Source organism: Equus caballus, chromosome 23 (genome assembly GCF_041296265.1).
Source record: "Equus caballus isolate H_3958 breed thoroughbred chromosome 23, TB-T2T, whole genome shotgun sequence".
Classification (NCBI taxonomy): Eukaryota; Metazoa; Chordata; class Mammalia; order Perissodactyla; family Equidae; genus Equus; species Equus caballus.
The window spans coordinates 41,914,453-41,932,703 of record NC_091706.1 but is presented as its reverse complement, the minus strand read 5'-3'; the positions used below and the strand labels follow the sequence as shown (position 1 = coordinate 41,932,703).

General features: G+C 37.2%; 1 long non-coding RNA gene across 1 annotated transcript in view; it reads right to left on the bottom strand.

The window, feature by feature from the left end:
* Positions 1-2,188: 2,188 nt before the first annotated feature.
* LOC111770169 (uncharacterized) overlaps positions 2,189-18,251 on the bottom strand; it is a 28,245-nt gene continuing 12,182 nt past the window's right edge. Inside the window, exons 2-3 of the long non-coding RNA XR_002803246.2 lie at positions 14,392-14,487; positions 2,189-3,400 (exon numbers count right to left, since the gene is read on the bottom strand). This is a non-coding gene — a long non-coding RNA (uncharacterized lncRNA). The remainder of the gene's footprint in view (positions 3,401-14,391; positions 14,488-18,251) is intronic.

The following is an 18,251-nucleotide window of genomic DNA, read 5'->3' as shown; positions in this document are numbered from 1 at the left end:
CTGGACATATGTGTAAAACAGATTTTTAGAGATGTATAAATAAATTCTATTAAAAAGGAATCAAATATTCCCCATATTCTGTAAAAGATATTGATAAGTACTGATGAAAGACAGTGTCTTTATTTCCTCCTTTGAACAGAGATTATGATTGATTATGTGTTAATTGAGCTGCTCCACCCAGATTACCATATAAAAGGATGAATAATTCACCTTTATTGTTTCTTCTCTTCCTTCCCTTTCACTGATAACATTCTGTGATTTAAAATAACTTGGGGCATTTCTTTCTCATATGAAAGAAGGAAGGGACAAATAGTATACTATAATAACTTAAAAGCCTGTGCTTAGCTTTCAACTCAGCCACTTACTTAAGTTCAGTTAGCCTCAGTTTCCTTGTTTGTAAAGTATCAAATATAATGTCAACCTTAAAGGTTTTGTGGGGTTAAATAAAATAATACAGAAGTGTTTCCACAGTACTTGTTACATGGTAACTGTTCAAAGATTAATACTAGTGACCATTTTGTGAGTCTTATGACATGTCAGGCACAAGGACAAACACTTTACTATATAATGGCTTATTTAATAAAATAGGCTTTATTAAAAATTTCTATTTTACTAATGAGGACACTGGGCTCCAAGAAATTACATTATTTACCTGAGGCCATAGAACTAGTAATTAACAGCACAAGGATGCAAGCCCAGCAAGATATTCTGACTCTGGATCCAATATTCTTTCCAATAAATATAAACAACTGGGAATAGATATATACTGGTTCCATTTCACCCTGTAGTCTAGCCACAGGCAACTGCCTCTTGCTTTCCCACAAACATATCCCACAGGGTCATATCTCTACAAATTTTATGAATAAGTTTAATTTGGGATAATTTCTGATTCAGGGGCTGGGATTTACGGGTCTCTGCAGCCACCTTTGCTTCCTGGAGCAGAAATAGAGATCAAAGTCACCCATAATCACAGGAGATAATAACCATCTTTAGATCAGAGTTCAATAAAGCATCAAAATCCCCAGGAAACCCCTATCCTCAGCTGTCTGCCCTTGAATCTTAGGAATATACCAGTGTGGACTTATTTCTCCTGCTCCCAACTTTATCATGTTGAATCCTTTCCCTATCGAATCACATTCCTCTGAGCACGTCTCATGATTCTCAAATATAAGCAGCCCTCTTCTCAGTGGTCATATGATGGATGCAGGTGTCATGTTAGCCCATACCTCTTACTTTGGGCTCCATTTTTTCACTGATGTTTGCATCAGGGGTCTAAATTCTGGCCTGTAATTTTCTTTTTTCAATAAACAACATGTCCTAGACACTTTTCCATGTCAATACATATAGCTATGCCTGATTGTTTTTAACAAGAGTATAGCACTCTACTGTATTAGCGTACTATATTTAAACAATTTCCTACTAATGGACATTCAGTTTATTTCCAGTTTGGGGGCTATTATACGAATACTGCAATAAATACCCTAGTAAATAAATATTTGAGTACTTGTTAGAATATTTTTATAGGATGAATTCCTAGAAGTGGAATTGCTGAGTCAAAGGGTATACACGGCTAAAATTTTGACAGACATTGTCAAATTGCCCTCTTAACCATTGTATTTGAGAGTGCTTATTTCCCAAAATATTCTCCAATGTTGGATATAATCAACATTTTCCTTTTTGACAATCTGATAGACATTAAAAGTCTTAATTTATATTTCACCAAATGTTAATGAAATTCAATATTATAGTTTCAATTCTACCTCCACAGGAAGCTCTATTAGTGCTGCATTTTAATTCCAGACTAGGTCTCCTGCTGATGTCCCTGCCAATTGACCCATCACTATCACATTTAAGACAGACACGTTGAGATCATCCACCATCCCTTTCATTTTATAGAAGAAACTGAAGCCCATAGGACTCAGGGGACATGCCAGCGCTCAAGCTGATATGCAGTGAAATTGAGGAGGGTCAATGCAGTTACCCTCTTACTAGTTACTAGTTAGTGTCCTATGCAGATACCATGTTCTTATTCATTTTTATGTCCCTCCAGTGTGTCTACCATGGTGTAGTAAGTACTTACTATATGTTTATTAAAGAAATGAATTGAAAGAAAATAAGCTCTTTTGATCTCTAATGGTAGGAGGATCATTAATAGATGTCGCTAGTGATTGCAATACTGAAACTGAAATGACAATACTAGGTTTTTCTTTATTTCCTACAATATTATATCCAAATTATATTTGTGTTGATGTGGAAAAAGACAAATACATACAAAATGTTCAACAGACAAAGTTATTCAACCAAGTAGGTGAATATCAATCGCATAAGAGTGTCACTTTGTATTTCAAAGCAAAGCCCTCAGATACTGCACCTACCTATGTGAGAATCAGGGTCCAGAACCACAGGGGGAATAATTGGAGTAGAAGGGTCTGGCTAAATTATTTAAAGCTAGAAATGGCCAGATTCAGATGGATTTTTCCTGAAGGAAAATCAAAGGAACGAAGTGGAGGGAATCTAGCTCTGAGCAAATGCAGGAAGTTGGGCTCCGGGAAACAGCAGGGAATTGGGCCTGAGAACCTCCTTCCTCTTTTCTTCTATAGCCCATATAATTTGCTGACCACACCACCCTCTCACGTTCCATAATGTTCCAACATCCACACCAATTCCCTCATTCTAACAGAACATCAACTGTACACATTTTTATTGCTGTGTAACATTACCACAAACTTAGTGGTTTAAAACAACTCTCATTGACTACCTCATAGTTCTTTAGGTCAGAAGTCCAGTATGGCATAGCTGCGTTCCTTGCTCAGGGTCTCACAAGACTGAAATTAAGATGTTGACCAGGGCTTTGTTCTTATCTGGATCTTGGAGTGTTCATCCAAGCTCACTCACAGTGTAGGCAGAATTCAGTTTCTTGTAGTTGAGAACATAGGTCCACATTTCTTGCTGGCTGTTGGTGGGGGTCACTCTTAGCTCCTAGAGGCTGCCCTCAGGTAATAGCCGTGGCCATACAGCCATACATCACATGGCCATTTGGCAATACATCATTTGGCCATGTCACAGAATGGCAGCTTGCTTCTTCAAAGCCAGCAGGAGCATCTTTCTCCAGTCCACCATGAGATTAGTGTATGTAACATAAGGCAATCATGAGAGTGACCGTCACCTTTGTCATATCATGTAACCTAATCAAGGGAGTGACTGCCCCATCAAGTTCACAATTCCCACCCACTCTCAAGGGGAGGGGATTATACAAAGCATGAACTCCAGGGTGTGGGAATCTTGAGGATCGTCCTAGAATTCTGCCTTCCATACAAATTTAGCCGATAGAAGTCTGAAGTGACTCTGGTGAAATACACATGACTAGCAGACATGACAAAAGATGCTCAGCCTCAGCAGCCTAGGAAATAGAAGTAATAACAATAAGACTACAACTTGGAAAGGTTTTAAACAAGGAGGAATATGATTAGAAAAGTTTGAATATATTTTGTTGGTCTGAAAATGATCATCTATGGTACAATTGAAGACATAAGTGAGATTTTTGTATTTTTCAAAGCATCAAATAATGGTATTACATCAACATAAATATCAATATTTAATTACTTAAAAATAATTCAGTATATCAAAAAATCAGAATACTGAAAACCAATATTACAATCATAAAATGTCTCCTGAACTTGGGGAAATAAATCAACATCAATATTTGTAAATTATTCTCCTTTCTAAAGGGCTACCTATACCTTAAATAAGCTTATTCATTTTCTAAATATATAGGCTTTTCATAACTATGAGAAGTCTGCCCTATTTCATTGTCAGCTTACATTCTTTGACAATTGATAATGGAGCATTTCTTTTCTTTTGTACTCTTCCACATTCCATTAAATCTGTACTCTGATTCTCCTTTCTTTGGTTTTTAATGAAGTAAGTCCTTTCCCTTTCCAGTTAATTTTTTAAATAGAATTTCACTGATGCTGAAACACCCATTGCCTGCTGTTACCCACAGGCAAAATGCTTGCCACCCATGGGAAATGAATGAATTGAGTATTTCAAACAAATAAACATAAACAGTTTAACTTGTGATACATTCTGACTTTGAATTATTAATTCAGTAGCTCTGATACATCCTTGGTGAGGCTCAGTTGAGCTTAGTGACTTAAACTTGTTGCCCAGCAGAGTAGAAAGGCAATGGTGGTTCTGTAAGTTAACCATAAGAACTGCCAAGGATTGTTCCTTTATTTCCTTTTCCTCAAATTATGTCTTATTGGTCATGGGGTCTAAAAACATTCACTATTAATTTTTGCAAATTTGATTTTGAAATTTTAGTCTTGAAGTTTCAAACACAAACATAAGTGGTGGCGATAGTATTATAAACTCAATGTACCCATTTCACCATCCAGCTTCAACAACTATTAACACATGACAAGCTTGTTTCATTATACCCTTATCCACTACTCCCTCAGATATTTTAAAGCAAATCCTACATGTCCTCCCATCTCATAGCATAGAGATATTTCAGCATGTATCTCTAAAACACAAGAGTCCTTTTAGAAAGCATTATAGTCACACCCAATAAATTAACAATAGTTCTTTAATATCATCAAATAACCAGACAGTGTTCACATATCCTTGATTGTCCTATAAATATTTTAAACAGGTAATTCATTTAAATCAGGATCCAAATAAGGATCCAATCCATACATGGAAATGGCTGTTATGCCCATTAAAGCCTTCTCCTTCTGTTTTTGTTTCTCGTATTTCTTTTGGTTGTTATTGAAGATACTAGGTCATTTATCCTGTAGAGTTTCCTAAAGTCTGTTATACTATTTACATTCCAGTGATGTCATTTATTGAGTTCCTTTGACATTTGTATTTCCTATAAATTGGTAGGTAAATTTAGATGCTTTACCAGATTCAGGTTAATTTTTTCTTTTCTGGGTAGATTTCCTTCATGGGTAATATTGCATACTTCTATCAGGATGTACACGTTGTCTCTCTTTCATGATGTTATCAACTGTTGATGATTATTACATAGACCCATTAATTCATTGGGGAGTGCAAAATAGTGATATTTGTCATTTCTTCTTCATTTATTAGCTAGAATACTTCTATATAGAAAAATGTCCCCTCGTCAATTATTTGGTTACTGAGGTACAGTTATATAAGAATGGAAGACAGATGTTTGATTCTTTCTCTTTAGGAGTTTTCAGTAAATAAATAAATAGAATCACCAAAAGTCATTAATGAGTTGTTTTTAGTACCACTATAAACCCATGGAATTAAACATATTTGATGTGACTTACTCCATTGTAATTTTTGTCTTAATTGATGTTCAAATTATTCCCCCTTTGACCAGTGTGAGCTTATTCAGGTTGCCTCCTGAGTTCTTTTGATATGGCCCAAAAGTCTTTGATAGTTACCTTGCTTTCCAATACTAAAGGATGTTTCAGGTTCGCTTTGTATATTTCTTTTTGTCTCATATCTACAATCAGCCATTTCTCAAAAAAAAAAAAAAACACAAGTTCCTTTTAATGTAAACGGTAGAAACCACAATCTGGGAACTAACTGTAGTCTTTACTATTGGGCTGGTCATTGTTTTCAGGTATTTTCAGTGTACACAGGTAGGAAAAGATTTTAAAGATAAAATACATCATTGTTTCATATTGATAATTACAATTTATATTCAAGTTTATAGAGTTTTAGGGAGTTTTTCTGATAGCAGCATTATTGAAATCTAATTCATATACCATAAAATTCACCCTTTTAAAGTGTACAATTCAATGTCTTTTAGCATATTCAGAGTTGTGCAGCCATCACCACATTCAACTTTGCAACAATTCCGTCAGCACCAAAAGAAGCCCTGTACCCTTTAGCTGTCATCCCTCAAGTCTTCACACTGTCAGTCCCCCCACCAGACCTAAGCAGCCACTGATCTGCTTTGCATCTCTCTAGGTTTGTCTATTCTGGACATTTCACATAAATAGAGTCATATTATTATATGTGGCCTTTTGTTTCTGGGTTCTGTTACTTAGTGTCAAGCTTTCAAGGTTCATCCATGTTGCAGCATGTATCAGGAGTTCATTCTTTTTTATGGTTAAATAAGTTTCCATTGTATGGATATATTACATTTTGTTTATTCACCAGTTGAATATTTGGATTGTTTCCACTTTTTGGCTATCATGAATAATGCTGCTATGAATACTCTATATAGAAGATTTTATCTGAACATATGTTTTCATTTCTCTTAGATATATACCTAGAAGTACAATTGCTGGATCAAATAGTAACTCTATGTTTAACTTTTTGAAGCACACCAGATAGTTTTCCAAGTGACTGCACCAATTTACATTCCTGCCAGTGGGGCCTGAGGTTCTGATTTCTCCACATTCTTGACAATGTTTGCTATTATCTTACTTTTTTCTTATAGCCATCCTGATGAGTGTGAAATGGTATCTCATTGCCATTTGGATTTCCCTGATGATTAACGACATTGCACATCTTTTCATGTGCTTATTGGCCATATGTATGTGTTATCTGTATAAAAGTCTGTTCAGATCGTTTGATAATTTTTTAAATTGGGTTATTTGTGTTTTTATAACTAAGTTGTAAGAGTTCTTGGCATATTTTAGATATAAGTCCCTCATCAGATATATAATTTGCAAATATTTTCTCCCATTCTGTTGGTTGTACACAATCTGACCCCAACTTACAGTGCCAGCTTGATCTCTTGCTTCTTACCACCATAAACTGTATAGTCTAGCCAAGGCTTACTTCCAGGCCCTGTATTTAGAATCCTTAAATTCTAACTGAAATTTCTTCTCTCCTTCATAAATTCTAACTCAACTTTCAGAACATTGAAACCTTCTCCAGACCTCAAGAAGATGATAACCCAGTTACCTTTCCATTTATGTATCTCCTCTAATATCTAACCTGCTCTTTGCACATAGGTGACACAAGTAAAACAATTAATTTTGGGATAACCTGCATGCTATTAACTCTAAGGGCAATAGAAGTTCATAGAAAGATTAAATAAATGTGGCCTATGGATGTCAGAGGAAATATCTTCCTGGAAGAGGTAGAACCTGAGCTGGAATCCTGTATAAATAAGAGGTTATCTCTTTTTAAACATATTTACAAATTCCAATGGTTAGCAATGCACATCTCCCTGCCAAACTCATTCAGAATTTAAACCTACTTCCTAAAGTACAGCCTTAGGAAGAATAAGTACAACTCATCCACAGCCTCGCCCTATGTATGAAAACTCTTATTAAATTACTTACAGCCAATGATTGTACTCCAGGGCCAGCTCACTTCTTCACTTCTCACTCCTGGTCTCAAAAGAGCTTATTAAGATCTTATTTAGCCTGAGCCTACAACATTTACTTATCCAAGGAATGTTGGATTATGATTAGATTTATTTGAGAATTGAAAATGGCCATCTAACTAAACCCTGTCCTCCGAACGTAGCATAGCATGATGGTTCTTGGAGTGGATTATGAGATTTGTCAGACTTTCCAGAATCTTATGTTTTCTGATTATCCTTTTAAAATAACTGCTGCTCTTTAAGACTTAGGCAAGACTGTGATTTTGCATTTATGTTTGCAAGGTTGTTCAGGATCCTGATATGTAATTTTTATGACTCTGAAGAAATATGCTAATTTGTCACACCTAAATGCTCTCCCATATCTGATCTTGCTTGAACTTCAAATATCCTTAACCACGCTTGTTCTATTCTTTTTTTTATAGCTTATTTATTTTTTTAAGTAATTTTATTGGGATTATAATGGTTTATAACATTGTGTAATTTTGGGTGTACATTATTGTTTATCAATTCCTGAATATACTTCATTGTGCTCACCCCCAGTAGTCTAATTTTTATCCATCACCATACATATGTGCCCCTTTGTCCCTTTAGCCCACTCCCTAACCCCCTTCCCCTCTGGTAACCATTGATGTATTCTCTTTATCCATGTATCTGTTATCTTCCACATATGAGTGAAATCATGCAGTATTTGTCTTTCTCTGTCTGGCTTATTTTGCTTAACATCACACCCTCCATGTCCATCCATGTTGCAAATAGGACAACTTTGTCTTTTTTATGGCTGAATAGTATTCCATTGTGAATATATATCACATCTTCTTTATCCATTCATCTGTAGAAGGGCACTTGTGTTGTTTCCACATCCTGGGTATTGTGAATAATGTTGTCATGAACATAGGGGTGCATAAATCTCTTTGGATTATTGATTTCAAGTTCTTTGGATAGATACCCAGTAGTGGGATAGCTGGGTTGTATGGTATTTCTATTTATAATTTTTTGAGAAATCTCCATACTGTTTTCCAGCGTGGCTGTACCAGTTTGCATTCCCACCAGCAGTGTATGAGGGTTCCCTCTTCACATCCTCTCCAACATTTGTTGTTTTTTGTATTGGTAATTATAGCCACTCTGACCAGTGTAAGGTGATATCTCAATGTAGTTTTGATTTGAGTTTCTCTAATAATTAGCAATGTTGAGCATCTTTTCATGTGTCTGTTGGCCATCTGTATATCTTCCTTGGAAAAATGTCTGTTCATTTCCTCTGTCCATTTTTGGATCAGGTTGTTTGGGTTTTTTTTTTTGTTGTTGAGTTCTTTATATATTTTGGAGATCAACCCTTGTCTGATAAATGATTTGTGAATATTTTCTCCCAGTTGGTGAGTTGTCTTTCCATTTTGTTCTTGGTTTCCTTTGCTTTGCAGAAGCTTTTCAGTCTGATGTAGTCCCATTTGTTGACTTTTTCTTTTGTTTCCCGTACTCAAGTAGACATGGTATTCAAAAAGATGTTGCTAAGACCAATGTTAAAGAGTGTACTGCCTATATTTTCTTCTAGGAGTTTTACGGTTTCAGGTCTTACATTCAAATTTTTAATCCATTTTTAGTTAATTTTTGTGTATGGTGCAAGATAATGGTCTACTTTCCTTCTTTTGCATGTATCTGTCCAGTTTTCCCAGCACCGTTTCTTGAAGAGACTTTCCTTTCTCCATTGTACGTTCATGGTTCCTTTGTCAAAGATTAACTGTCCATAGATGTGTGTTTTTATTTCTGGGCTTTTAATTCCAATCTATTGATCTGTGTGTCTGTTTTTGTGCCAGGACCATGCTGTTTTGACGACTGTAGCTTTGTAGTATATTTTGAAATCAGGGATTGTGATGCCTCCAGCTTTCTTCTTTTTCTCAGGATTGCTTTGGCTCTTTGGGATCTTTTGTTTTTCCATATAAAGTTTTGGATTCTTTGTTCTATTTCTGTGAAGAATGAGATTCTGATTGGGACTGCATTGAATCTGGAGATTGCTTTTGGTAGCATGGACATTTTAACTATGTTTATTCTTCTGACCCAGGAACATGGACTATCTTTCCATTTCTTCATGTTTTCTTCAACCTCTTTCAATAATGTCTTATAGTTTTCAGTATACAGGTCTTTCACCTCTTGGGTTAAATTTATTCCTAGGTATTTTATTCTTTTTGTTCTGATTGTAAATGGGATTCTATTCCTGATTTCTCTTTCTGCTAGTTCATTGTTAGTGCATAGGAATGCAACTGATTTTTTTAAATTGATTTTGTACCCTGAAACTTTGCTGTAATTGTTGATTATTTCTAACAGTTTTCTGGTGGATTCTTTAGGATTTTCCAAATATAGAATCATGTCATCTGCAAATAGCAAAAGTTTCACTTCTTCTTTTCAAAATTGGATTCCTTTCATTTCTTTTTCTTCCCTAATTGCTCTGGCCAACACCTCCAGTACTGTGTTGAATAGGAGTGGTGAGGGTGGGCACCCTGGTCTCATTCCTGTTTTCAGGGGTATGACTTTCAGTTTTTCACCATTAAGTATGATGTTGGCTGAGGGTTTGTCATATACGGCCTTTATTATGTTGAGCTACTTTCCTTTTACACCTATTTTATTCAAAGTTTTTATCACAAATGGATGTTAGATCTTGCCAAATGCTTTCTCTGCATCTATTGAGATGATCATGTGATTCCTATTCCTCAATTTTTTAATGTGATGTATCACATTGATTGATTTGCAGATGTCGAACCATCCCTGCATCCCTGGAATAAATGCCACTTGAGTGTGGTGTACAATCCTTTTAATGTATTGCTGTATTTGGTTTGCCAGCATTTTGTTGAGGATATTTGCATCTAAGTTCATCAGTGATATTGGTCTGTAGTTTTCCTTCTTTATGATGTCCTTGTATGGTTTTGGTATCAGGGTAATGTTGGCCTCATAGAATGTGTTAGGAAGTGTTCCATCTTCTTCAATCTTTTGGAATAGTTGAAACTTTGCTGTAATTGTTGATTATTTCTAACAGTTTTCTGGTGGATTCTTTAGGATTTTCCAAATATAGAATCATGTCATCTGCAAATAGCAAAAGTTTCACTTCTTCTTTTCAAAATTGGATTCCTTTCATTTCTTTTTCTTCCCTAATTGCTCTGGCCAACACCTCCAGTACTGTGTTGAATAGGAGTGGTGAGGGTGGGCACCCTGGTCTCATTCCTGTTTTCAGGGGTATGACTTTCAGTTTTTCACCATTAAGTATGATGTTGGCTGAAGGATAGGTACTAAATCTTCTTTGAATCTTTGGTAGAATTCTCCAGAGAAGCCATCTGGTCCTGGAGTTTTGTTTTTTGGGAGGTTTTTGATTACTGTTTCATTCTCTGTACTTGTGACTGGTCTGTTTAGATTCTCTATTTCTTCTTGATTCAGTTTTGGGAGGTTGTGTGAGTCTAAGAATTCATCCATTTCTTCCAGGTTATTGAATTAGTGGACATATAGTTTTTCATAGTATTCTCTTATAATCCTTTGTACCTCTGCAGTATCTGTTGTAATTTCTCCTCTTTTACTTCTTATTTTATTTATTTGAGCATTCACTCTTTTTTTCTTGGTGAATCTGGCTAAGGGCTTGTCAATTTTGTTTATCTTCTCAAAGAACCAGCTCTTAGTTTCATTAATCCTTTTTACTGTTCTTTTTTTAATTCTCTATTTCATTTATTTCTTCTCTGATTTTTATTATTTCCATCCTTCTGCTGACTTTGGGCTTTGTTTGTTCTTCTTTTTCTAGCTATATTAGGTGCATTTTAAGATTAATTATTTGAAATTTTTCTTGCTTGTTGAGGTGGACCTGTATTGCTATGAATTCCCCTCTTATGACCACTTTTGCTGTATCCCATAAGAGCTGGTATGTTGTATTTTCATTTTCGTTTGTCTCTAGGTATTTTTTAATTTTCCCATGGATTTCTCCAATGATCCCACGGTTCTTTAATAGCATGTTGTTTGGTCTCCACATATTTCTGACTTTCCCAGTTTATTTCTTGTGGTTGATTTTTAGCTTCGTAGCATTGTGGTCAGAAAAGATGGTTGGGATGATTTAAATCTTCTTAAATTTATTGAGACTTACCTTGTTTCCCAAAATATGGTCTATCTTTGAGAATGATCCACGTCCACTTGAGAAGAATGTACATTCTGCTGTTTTCAGATGGAATGTTCTAGATATATCTATTAAGTCCATCTGATCAAGTGTTTCATTTAAATCTACTATTTCCTTGTTGACTTTTTGTCTGGATGATCTACCCATTGATGTGAGTGAGGTGTTGAGGTCTCTTACTATTATTGTTTTGCTGTTAATTTCTCCCTTTAGGTCTGTTAATAATTGCTTTATGTACTTTGGTGCCCCTGTGTTAGGTGCATATATGTTAACAAGTGTTATGTCCTCTTGGTCAAATGTCCCTTTTATCATTAAATACTGCCACTCTTTGTCTCTCATTGTCTTTTTTAACTTGAAGTCTGCTTTATCTGATAAAAGTATGGCAACATCTGCTTTCTTTTGTTGGCCATTAGCTTGGAGTATCATATTCCATCCCTTCACTTTAAGCCTATGTTTGTCTTTGGAGCTGAGATGTGTTTCCTGGAGGCAGCATATTGTTCAGTCTTATTTTTTAATACATCTAGCTGATCTGTGTCTTTTGATTGGAGAGTTCAGACCATTTACATTTAGAGTGATTATTGATATATGAGGGCTTAATACTGCCAATTTATCTCTTATTTTCTGATGGTTCTATGTTTCCATTGTTTCTCTTCCTTTGCATTTCTGACTACCATTTCATTTTGGTGGTTTTCTGAGGGGGATTTCTCAGTTCCCTCTCTTTTTGTGATTTGCAGCTCTGCTCTGATTTTTTGTTTAGTGGTTACCAGGAGGGTTGTATGAAAGATATTGGATATGAGATAGCCCATTTTCTTACAGCCTCTTATCTCCATTAACCTAAGCAGGTTCCTTCCCTTTCCTCTCCCTTTCTGAGTAATTGCTGTTACAAATTGTTCTGTTTTTAATTTTGTGGGTTTGTGGCTAAGTTGAAGTATTTATCATTACTTTTGATGCTTTCTTTCCCTTTCTCTTTAAAGTTGTAATTGAGTCTTTGCCTTCCTATTCTGGTGGAGAGCTGCAGGTTTCTGATCACGTCTATTTGTCTTCTTGCTCAGAGCTTTGTAGACTTTTGCCTTTTTGTTGCCGGTATGAGGGCATCTTTAATTATTACTTGTAGGGGAGGTCTAGTGGTGATGAACTCCCTTAGCTTTTGTTTATCTGGGAAAGCTTTTATTTCTCCATCATATCTGAAGGAAAGTTTTGCTGCATAGGCTATTCTTGGCTGAAAGTTTTTGTCTTCCAGTATTTTAAAAATGTCATTCCATTCTCTCCTAGCCTGTAGGGCTTCTGCCAAGAAATCCACTGAAAGCCTGATAGAGTTTCCTTTGTAGGTTATCTTCTTCTGCCTTGCTGCTCCTAATATTTTTTCTTTATCAGAAACCTTTGCCATTTTTACTATTATATGCCTTGGAGAAGGTCTTCTAGCATTGATGAAGTTGGACATTCAATTAACTTCATTTATCTGTAAATCTGAAACCATTCCCAGGTTTGGGAAGTTCTCAGCAATTATTTCTCTGAACAAGCTCTCCACTCCTTTCTCCCTCTCTTCTCCTTCTGGAATACCTATAATCCTTATGTTGCTTTTCCTGATTGAGTCAGATATTTCTCCAAGAATTCCTTCTTTTTTTTTAAATCTTAGTTCTGTCTCCTCCTCCACCTGTAGAATTTCTACATTTTTATTATCAAGAAGACTAATTCTCTCCTCCATAAGATCACTTCTACTTCTTAATGATTCTAGTTTTGTTTTGTTTTTTTCAAAGATTGGCACCTGGGCTAACAACTGTTGCCAATCTTTTTTTTTTTTTCTGCTTTATCTCCCCAAACCTCCCCTGTACACAGTTGTATATCTTAGTTGCATGTCCTTCTAGTTGTGGCATGTGGGACGCTGCCTCAATGTGGCCTGGTGAGCAGTACCATGTCCACGCCCAGGATCCGAACCCTGGGCCGCCACAGCGGAGCACGTGAACTTAACCACTCAGCCATGGAGCCAGTCCCTAGATTATTTTTTTATTTCATTAACTGTGTTTTTCATATACAGAATTTCTACTTGATTTCTTTGATAGTTTCAATCTCTTTGGTGAAGAGAATCATTTTATTGCTAAGCTCCTTGAATTGTCTTTCCTTGTTTTCTTGTAAGTCCTTGAGTTTCCCTATGATGGCTATTTTGAATTCTCTGTCATTTAGGTTGTAAATTGCTGCATCTTCAGCATTGGTTTCTGGAGAATTGTGATTTTCCTTCTGCTCTGAATTGTTGCTGCAGTTTCTCATGGTGGTTGACGAGCTAACCTTTTGTCAGGGCATTTGTGGTATTCTTCAGACACAGATTCCATCTGTTACCTCTAGGGGGAAGCAGAAACAGTGTTTCTGGCCCCACCCTGTCTGCTGGAAGCTGTGGGGGTATTATGGGTACTTGCTGCAGCCTGGGGTGTGTTCAAGTGCTTGTGTGGACTGTCCTTTGTGGACAGAGGTTCCTTCCTGAGACTGGGGCTAGGGCCACTGCTTGGCACTGCAGGGGCCCTATGGACACCCCCTCCTCGCCAAGAAGGTGATCCTGTGCAAGCTTGAAGCTGCCGTGCCCACAGCCACCCAGACACATTCCCTCTTTTGGGGCTCGGCAGCCCTATGAGTGCTCACTGGGGGCCTGGTGAGTGCCTGCCCCAGTGTGTAGGTCTGTTTACAGTCCACGGCACCACTGTGCTTGGCAGGGGGGGGGTCTATGCTGGGACCTGGTCTAGGGCTGCTCCTAGGCATCGCAGGGTTATGGAGGACTCCCCTCTCCACCAGGAGAGCAAGAGCAATCATGAGCATTGGCAAAGGTTACCACTATCTCCTCCTACGGTTGTCCAGGTGTGTGTTCCCACTTTCAGGGCCTTGTGCACTAAGGTGGAAAGTGTTTGTGTGGTGCACAGGGCTATGGGGGAGAGCTGGGCGTACTCACCTCTCTCTGCCACTTCCTGGGCGGCCAGTCCATCCACCCTCAGGTGTATAGTTCTGTGTGTCTCTCAGGCATCCTGTTGTGCTGTATGGGCTTCCTCTGTTGGTCAGTGAATGTCCATATAGTTGTGGTTCAGAAGGGAGAGAGACAAAGAGAATAGCTCACTCTGCCATGTTGCTGACATCCTCTCCTGCTTGTTATACTCTTTCCAGCTTTCAGTTCCTTTCTTCAGAATCAAAATAAAAGAAGGATCTGAAGTTGGTAGAAAGAGCAGTTGAAAGAGCAGGTACTTAAGAACTGAAAAAGTGAGTTATTCTTTTCTTGGTTCAGACAGTCACATTATGTGTGTGACTTCGGGCAAAGCTCACAATCAGTCTTGACTCCATCTCCCTATCTGTATAAAGAGGCGAGGATAGGCAAGTCTTGGACCCTTCCTCCATGTCTGTCCTCAGTAAATGTGCTTCCCACCATGCAGCTGAGTCACATCTCTTATAACATTCAAGTAGCTCTGAGCTGCCATCTTCTTTTGGTAACACCAGTTTTCTCCTATCCTGAGGTTTTTCAGCCCAAGTCATTGCTAGACAACCTATAGAATGCTCATAAAGCCTACAAATAAGTCATTTTTTTCACTCATATGTGGTCATCTGCCTCGAAATCTCAGACTCTTTTGTAAGTTCTCTAGAACTGCTGACCTCGATCCCCACCACATTGCACACCACTGCCATTAAAGTCCCAACAACTTGGGTGGCATAAAAGAGGCTGTTCCTTCTGTGTGGTGCCACAGTCACCAGAGAGGCCTAGGAGTCAAAGGCAAGGCTCTGTACTCCTCACAACTGTAAACCCACAGTGAAGGCCCCTCAAGCGGCAGAGAAGGCTACTCTTCTCTCGGGGTCTTGCAACTTCACACAGTAAGAACTGCCTGAGGCCTAGAGCTATTGTTCCCGTTTACAAACTCCTTCACACTACACTCTCTCACACACACACACATGCGAGTACACACACATGCAAACCTCACAATGTGGCGGAGTCAGAAGGAGCTTCAAAAAAAGACACAAGAACCTCTAAAACTAAGCGCCTCAGGAGCAGAGGAATCTCCTCCTTCCTTTTGCCCATGGCCCACTTTATAAAGTTTTAAAAGCTTTATTGACATACAACTAACATACAACAAACAGTACATCATTAAAATGTACTATTTGCTATTTTGACTTATGTACCACCTGAGGAGTCATCAGCACAATTAAGACAAGGAACATATTTATCATCCACAGAAGTTTTTTCCAGGCCTTTTAATCCCTCCATCTTACCCCTTTCTCACGCACCTCTTTCCTGTTTCAGATATTTACAGGATGTGGACATCCTTCGGGATTGGGGCTCAGAAATCCTATTTTTAACTGGCTCCCCAAGAGATCCCTACACACTAACATTTGAAAACCACAGCCTTGGGGAAGGAGCTTCCCATCCTCTTTGAACCATATTCAATTTGGGGCTTCCATCTATAAAAGTATATCTTTTTTTTTTCCCCACACTAAATGTCTTAAAAGTCTCCTTTCCTATTGTTTATGATATATGTTCAACTACTCCCATCGTTCTCTTCCTTTATTTTTTGGAATTCCGAGTCAGGTTTGTCACATAGTCATAATCTTTATAAATATATAGAGCCCTGACGTATAGTTCTAAGGGGAGATGGGGGATAATACAAATCTCTGAACTTCATAAAGGTCTGCGAAGTATTATAAAAGGCTCATGTTTTATCACATAGAAATTTCAAACATTTCTATATACAAAGTTTCCAAAAATGTAGCATACACGTTTTCAAAAGCCAGGATTCACCTCACAGTGCCAGATGATTAATTTAGAAAGTTATTTTTTGAAAGGTGTTCATCGTGGTTTTGTAAGTTAAGATAAATTATTTGGTCTTCACCGAAGATATGCAGTCATCCAATTCAAATGGGGCTTCTCCTCAATGGGACTGTATATGGGGCATCAAACGTGATCACCAAAAACACTAAATAATTTATATTGGTAATACTACCACTATTGACATTTTTCTTTATACTATTCCTCAAAATGTTTCTAAAGGGAATAAGACAAAAGTACAATATTTGGAAAGTCCATTGAATGTATTTATTATTTATTGTTGTAATAAAAGCAAACTGAAGTCTCACCTCCATAATTAATGCTTTAAGCTCTTATTTATTCTTTTGATGATTACAACCCCAGGTAAAATTGAGAAAACATAAAAAATCCTTAAATTTCAGGTGGAAGCATTATTATTTTACTCTTGAGCAAAGGAAAGCACTGTGAGTCATTGCCATCAAATGGAAAAATGCCTTATGGTAAATAATGCTTCCTTTTATTGTTGGTATAAAAGTCCCAGCTCTGAGAGTAACCTAGGAGGCATTGCAAGAGGTTTTCTGTGAAAAGAAATAAAACCAAATGATCAATGCAGAGACCAGAGTGTAATCCAGACTCCGAATAAAGCAGGAATTCTCATATCCTAGTTTTTATGGCCAGCCTGCCAAAAGATGTAAACATTAACTGGAGAAAGTTAGGAATGAGGATATAACTGAAGACTTTGGGCTTAGTGTTCTCCCTCTCAAGGAAATGAGGCAACCTTTCAAAGATGTCTGTTGCACTGTTTGATTATACATCCAGAATGCTTCTCTGAATTGTACAGGCTTATTAAATCTCCATAGCAGAGTAAAGAACTCTCTAAGACACTTCTGTGATTTCTAGAAGGGCCAAACTGAGTATGGCAAGATCCTTGATCACAGTGTTTTGACATTTCTTATCTAACTGATTCCAAGTAATGTCAAGATAACTCAATAGCATCCCACTTTTAAAAGTTAACGTATTAAAAATTTTGATGGAAAGATTTACCCATTCATTCATTTAACAAAACTGTTTTTAATGCCCACTATGCCCACCTACAGGGGTCTGGAAGATTCAAAACTCCTCCCTCTTATTTTCACTAGACTAGTTTATCCATGTGGCTCTAAAAAAAGACAGCAGACTTCCTTGTTACTTACCTCTTGTTCAATAAATGCCTCTTCCCTGAAGCCTTCCCTGATCATCTCTACTAGAAATTATGCCTCTCTTCTCTACACCGTATGATCATATATCAATGTTATATTTTATTTGATTTAGTTTTATATCTTATCTTTCAATATAGTCCATAAGCTCCTAGAAAGCAGGGGCCCTGACTCTACACTCTTATTCATTCATTCATTTGTTCATTCAACAAGAAAGATACTGAGCCAGGCATTACGTGAAATGTAAAGATAAGTAAGACACAGGTACCATCATCAATTTGACTTTAGTTTAATTGGTGAAATAAGACATGTAAGTAATTGCCATGACACGATTCCTATAAATTTTTTTACATCTAAAAATGTGTTAACTTGAGCTGAAGGCTTTTCCCAGCATTCCTGGCCTCTGGTTCTTTATACACCTCACATAATTTAACATGATGTCATGGACAGAGTAAGGACTAAATAAATACGTGTTGGATGAATATTTGTCGAAAGAACTTTTCAAGATTTCACTGTTAAGCCCATCAGACTTCCCTTTTGTTCATGCATTTCATAAAGCTACCCACTCTGACACTTTATTACATTTGCATTTTCAGATTCTGGTGGCTCATAATTAATATAAGGAGACAGAAGTCTTAATCGCATTACGAGGCAGCAATGTGCAATGAGAAAAGCGTTGAGCTTTGAGTCAGGGAATCTGCTCTTGACTTTGGTTCCTCCATTTCCTAGGCATGTGAATTGAATCTTACCCTCTGACTCTGGATCTCAGTTTCCTTATTTGTAAAACAGGATAATAATAGCCACCCAACAATGTTGTTGTGAGGCACAAAT